This window comes from Vicugna pacos, unplaced genomic scaffold (genome assembly GCF_048564905.1).
Source record: "Vicugna pacos unplaced genomic scaffold, VicPac4 scaffold_14, whole genome shotgun sequence".
NCBI lineage: Eukaryota > Metazoa > Chordata > Mammalia > Artiodactyla > Camelidae > Vicugna > Vicugna pacos.
This window is the reverse complement of record NW_027328735.1, coordinates 3,805,044-3,811,249: the sequence shown is the minus strand read 5'-3', so window position 1 is coordinate 3,811,249 and position 6,206 is coordinate 3,805,044. Positions and strand designations below refer to the sequence as shown.

The 6,206-nt window shown below is 35.0% G+C and overlaps 1 pseudogene; it reads right to left on the bottom strand.

Moving 5' to 3' along the window:
• Positions 1-3,302: 3,302 nt before the first annotated feature.
• LOC140692615 (heat shock transcription factor, Y-linked-like) lies at positions 3,303-5,099 on the bottom strand (annotated as a pseudogene).
• Positions 5,100-6,206: the final 1,107 nt, after the last annotated feature.

Below are 6,206 nucleotides of genomic sequence, written 5' to 3'. Positions count from 1 at the left end.
TATCCTGTGCACCTAAACTTACACAATGTTTTATGCCAGTTATATCTCAATAAAAGCGAAAGTGAAAATGGAAAGTCAATGGTCATTTTTTCCCTTGTCATTTCTCATGATTGTTTTTGCAGCAAGTAAACTTGAGACATGATATACTTAACCAAGCTAAAGATACTAATAAATAAGTGATTATAATAAATTATGCATAAAGATATGAATAAAATTATTGTTTTACCATGCCTAAAAATTTCTTCATGTTAACAGACCAGTGCTTCTGTAGGCATCAAAATTTCACTCTGTGTATTCATCTGAGATTAGGGAATGGATACAAATTTAAAACTGGCTGCCCTTGCTGTCAGTGATAAAGTTCACTGTCTCTGACCGATGGTCTCAACTCCCCGACAGCATCTGTAAGAAAAGAACATGTTAGGTTGCTAAAAATCTCAGTATGGTAAAATCTCAGAACTCTTACAATTCTTAACTGTTTTGCAATGGGAATGCAATACTGACAAGACTTGATTTTGGATAACAATTTGGGGTTTTCTCATGGTTGCGTAAGGGAATGTGAGGATAATCCCTGAGATCCACAACAAACATTCTTGCTCAAGTGCTGGGCAAGCAAGTGTAAAGATTCTGCAATATTAGGACAGAGGACTACTTTCAAAATGATGAGTGTGCTCACTCTGTTCCAGGTAGACCAAGGGAAGAAAGATTATTGCAATTGCTTGGTGAACGGGAATAAGTCAGTTGTTCAGACTATATAAATTAGTCAAAGTGTGTTCAAAGCCAAAATAAGTTGTGTCAACAATGAGAATTAAAAGAAATAAATCAGACATAAGCTTAAATTAAAAAGGTGATACAGTCCTGTGCTGGGTTCTGGGGACTGGAGAATGTATATGCCTCAATCCCATTCAAGGGTTCAGGGGCTTGGCCGTAGCATCAGCTTGGGATTCAATGAACATGTAACAATTAGTATACTGGGAGAAATATAATCTACCCCTCCCTGATCGGAAGAAAATCTGGTGGCTCAATGAAACTCTTAATTCACAGAGATTCTGCCAGATGCAGAGGAATAATTCACTGATGACTCAACTAAGACAAACTTAGTTACTGCTTAACAATCCATCTTCACACACACACACAGTGGTACAGAGATCTGTAGTATTTAGTGGGAAGAATTCAGTGGGCAGAACTCAGAGAAAAGTTTTCAAAGCACCAGCCTACTTTTGTAGTTTTGCCAATAGTCTAGATTTTCCCAGGTAGAAAACTACAGATGGACAAACAAGATTCTTCTTTAGGATTTCTCACTTTGAATGTAAACTGTAACTTTTGACTTATCAGCATAAAACCTTGTTAAGATGATCACGGTAAGAACCACTGTCTGATAAGAGAGCTGGAAAGTAGCTGAACCAGCCCATCTGAACCCCAGAATGCTAATGTAAGCAACCACATAGCCACCATCAGAATTTTGCTGACAATCTTAAAGCTTGATGTTTCTGTTATAGGAAGAACCACTGCTGTGCAGACACAGTTCTCCAGCTGTAAGTGGTCTCTATCCTTCTCTTGGTAAATGTCATATTGGTGGCATGTTGCTAGAGTTCACCCAGGCCCATTTGCCCTTTCTCCAGGTTATCAAAGGCTTTCTTTACAACAGGTGACATGTTTTCAGAACTCAAATCTGCCATTCCAGTCTTATCAGCTGACACTGGCTGCATCATTGTGAGCAGAAGAAGTAGGCTCCTTGACATTGCCTACAATTGTTCCAGCAATTTAGGGCATTTCCAATTCTGAAAATGCTTCACATTTTATTTTAAATTAGTGGGAAATAGTCAAAGACTTCCATGAATATTTTATATTTCCTAATATCAGTATAAATTTGGTATTCTTGCAGTTGGACAAATTTTTAATTCTACCACCCTCACCTCCTTCTAGTCCACACATTGTAGATTGCAATTTGGTTACTGAATACGACCACACCAACCAAGGGGCTATTACATTTTATATACATCCTGTGTGAAGGTTAGAAGGGGCACAAGATATGTGGGGTGTATAAACCTATATTAAATACTTGCAATGGCACTTTCTCTTCTGGACAAATCTCTGATTCTAAGAAGCAAATTAATTGGTAGTCAGTATAGTTATTGGTATGGGGAAGAGTATCAGCTATTTTGGGATGGGTGGGTGATGAAGAGACAGGAAAATATCCAGCAAATGAGAATGGAATATTTTAGGCCTCTGGAGGCATTAATTAAGAAGAAAATAATAACTTGTCTCCTGTACCTACCTCCAATTACTGTCTTGAGTGATTAGTCCTTGGGCTATGAAAAGAGCTTGTTTGTGGTGAAGAGTATGTACCATAATGAAATAGTTTGAAAATCATGAGAGTTCTGTTGTTTCAGGAAAGTAAATTTTGCTTAAAGTCAACAGGTATTTTTCACTCACTAAATACTAAAATGCATCCTGTGGCATGTGCTGTGTTTACTGTGCTGGTATCCAAGTTAGACAAGGAGAGGTTGAGAGACAGAAAACATCTGGAGGAGGTGGTATCTGTGCTGAGACCGGGATAGTCTAAGTAGGTAAAAGGAGAACAACCAAAGTCCAAGGATGAGCTGGAGTAAAAGTATTGAGGTTGGAACTAACACTGTTGACAAGCATTTCCTTTAATGTACCTCCAGATACAGTGAAACATAAAGATATGCTAAGGTAGTCAGTTGCCAGATTTATAAAGAAATGACTAAACTATGTTGAGTTTGTGGGCTTACATTTGGAAAGGCATTAACTGCCACCCTGAGGATGCAAGTTTGTCTTTGGCTGGAATATAAAAGCAACATAAATTATTGACTAGAAAATGTAGTGTAGACTCTTGAGTGCAGGAAATGAAAGCACCAATTGGAATGCTTTGAGAACAGCACAAAGAAGACCATAGATAAAATTACTTCTTTAATTCTACCACATGCTGTATGTGCCATCTAAGACTACATAATTTGACCTTTTTGATTCCAGGGATGACATAATAGACCACGATCCCTGGGCCGGTTCCAGCATTTATGTACTGTCCAACCTATCCAAACTTAACACATTTCATACTTTCCAGGTTGAACCAGAAACCAATTAGTAATTTTCCCTCTCTCCATGTTTTATTCTTTTTCCAAATTTTTCCATTTTTTCTTCCTCCTTACAAGAAATTACTTAAATTTACTCCCATAGTGTTCAATAAAAAGATCATAACAATCAAATATCTACTTTTCTCTTTTAATGGTATCTTAGCCTCTCATTTAACTCTTTACTATATTTTAAAAAAATAAGGAAAATACAGGTACGCATCTATGTTTATTGTTCAAATAAGAAAATTGCAGTTATTTGTCAACATATGCCAACATCAATTTCAATCTTTGTTATCCTGTATAATCTGGTAGTCCTCTGGTAGATCAGTTGTAATTAGGATGACATTCATAAACTGAAGATGTCTGATGAGTTGGCTTTGAAAGAGATGTAGCTGATGTACCAGCTATCACTGGCACTGGAAAGCGTGGGTTGATCCCTGGTTGAAGTTTAGGAAAACGAATTTCATTGGCAGATATGTTGTGATATCTATTTGGAAAAGTAGAAGGCTCCAACATCAGTCCAAAATAATTGCTCTGTATGGGACAGAAGATGCTGTACTGAGAAGTACAAGTTGTAGTTGAAATGGAGTTCACCACATGGCCATTTGTTTCAATGTAGCTGCTTTGAGAGTGCCTGTGGACAGTGGTCAACTGATTTAAAATAACTCGTTGATCCACTGCAATTTTTTCTGATGGTCTAACTGACATTGATGACAGAGGAGAAAAATCACTTCTGATCGGGGTAGTTGTACCACCAATTATGTGGCTAGTAGAGGGCTTTCTTATTAGAGACATGTTTAAAATTGCAGAAGGTAAAAATGCACTTTCTCTATTAGTGTCAGCCACAAAAACAGAATTATGATTATCCATATTGCCCCCTGCATTAAAGTGCTTCTTGTTGAAATCTTCAGCAAATGAAGACACCAGAGAAAAATTTTTAATCCCAACTCTTCTATTTATTCTCACTAAAAGCTGGGGAAAGCCTCGTTTAAAATTTGGATTATGATAGAAATGCAGCTACAACAAAATGAGAATCATTTTAGTAATATTTTAAACCATAATACAAGACTACAATAATCCTAACCTATAAAACCTCAGATTCCCAGTTTACTATGCAAAGATAATATCATCGAAATATGAACATTGCTGACGACATTTTGAAGTTCCTTATTTGGAAACTACACATTTAAATAGTGTACTGATCAAATTTAAGAAGTTAACAATTGCTTTAATGGTGAATGGCACTTTTTAAAAGCAGCCTTAATACCTTTATTTAGATTTCTGGAAAGACTCATTGTTGCAAGCATAGGTTCTCATCATCTAGACTACTTAAGGCACTGTCCTCATTTTTTAGAAAAAATAAATTATTTTAGTCTTAGTAGATTTATAAAATTTTGAAAATCTAGCTTTACATTTATATTACCATTGACTGATGTGCAAAATAAAATTTTATATGTAAGTTACCAAGTGGTAACTAAAATTTCTGAATACCTTTCTTAAAACAGAGACTTCTTTTTCTTCTGTCAGAAAGTCAGATAGACAAGCAGACCTTTGAAAATTCTGCCACACTTTCCTAAACCCATGAAGGTTAAGCTGACTAAGTAAACTTTCCATTCTTCCAGTTTCAAATATTCTGAAAGGGGCCTATCTTTCCAAATCTTCCTTCTTAAAGACATCTTCATCAATCACTATGAAAGATTCATTATCATCCCAACAGATGGATTTCAATTGGTCACTCCCAGCCATTTTCCAGAGATTTCTTGGAAATGTCAGAGAAGGAAAATCATTATATTCACCTGGTTCAGAAACACAATGTGTGTAACATGGTGTTTTTATCAAGGATTCTTCAGACAAAGTCTGAAAAGCATTTTCTTCAATCATAGACCTCACGTCCAAGTCCTCAGAGAATGTTTGATCACACAATAGAGATCTACCGGAGTTTCCTAAACCAGTTGGTCCATCTTTATGAGACACATCTTGAACTTTTGAAGAAATATGTGCCATCTCAAATAACTTTTTCTACAGCTACTTTTCTAATCTGCATGATTTTGAGCACTGCAGCTTCAAATGGTGTTTTTGCAGTCCTGCACAGATAAACTGCTAGGCCTTCACAATGGTTCTCAACTTGAGTAGCTGTGACATCACAAAACGACTGGTCTCCCAGCAACTCAAGTGTAACTTCCAGTCAGTGATTATTTCTCATTCATCCAGTTAAAATGAAATATATAGTACATTTATTTTTACAGTGTGATCTCCAAAAATTTTCCCAACAAAATCTTTTAAAATAATTTAATTTTGGGGTCTATGAAATTAAACCAATCTCCATTCTTTTGTACAGAAATTTATACCACATGGTTGAACAGAGTATAAATAATGAACAAAAAATATAAAATAAATTTAAAGTTTTGGAATTTAAAGTTAAATTTGTGTAAAACCTGTACAGAATATGTATACCTATTTCAATATCATTTGTAATTAAAGTGAAACATAATTTGATTTGGAAATGGAAGTAAGTATTTTTCTGTGTACTTTATAATAAGTAGCTCTATATTCAGAACATGAGCAGAATAAATATCAGTTTATTTGTTTTGTATATAAATAAATGGTAAATAATTAGATAAAAATAATGAATCAAATGTAAGAAATCCCAAGGGGCGGAAATTTTGTTTCAAATTGTAATTCAGTTCTATAAGTAAAACAAATGTAATTTTATATTCTACTCTAAAATTACAAAAGAGAAAATCTTATTGTATATTTACAAATATGTATTTTTGCTATTCTTTCACTCAAAGGGTTTTCAGTCCCTAGAAGGAATAAATTTTCTTGTCATCTTTATAATCCATACTCTTGTGGCTTTTGTTTAGTATTCCAAAATGATGTTCATAAATACACTTATGCACAAGATCCAGGGTTCAATAAGCAGTGCCTCCATTAAGGGGCAAACAAACAAACAATCAACAAACTAAGAAAGAACTTTATATGTGTGTTGGGGTGGAAAAGACCAGGTAATGCATTTTAGGAAGTAATATGTATCTCAGTCCTGAAACAGTTTATTTTGTCAGTAAAATACGGCATTTTAAGGCAAGTGTTTTGTTCACTAATTGTAAATAA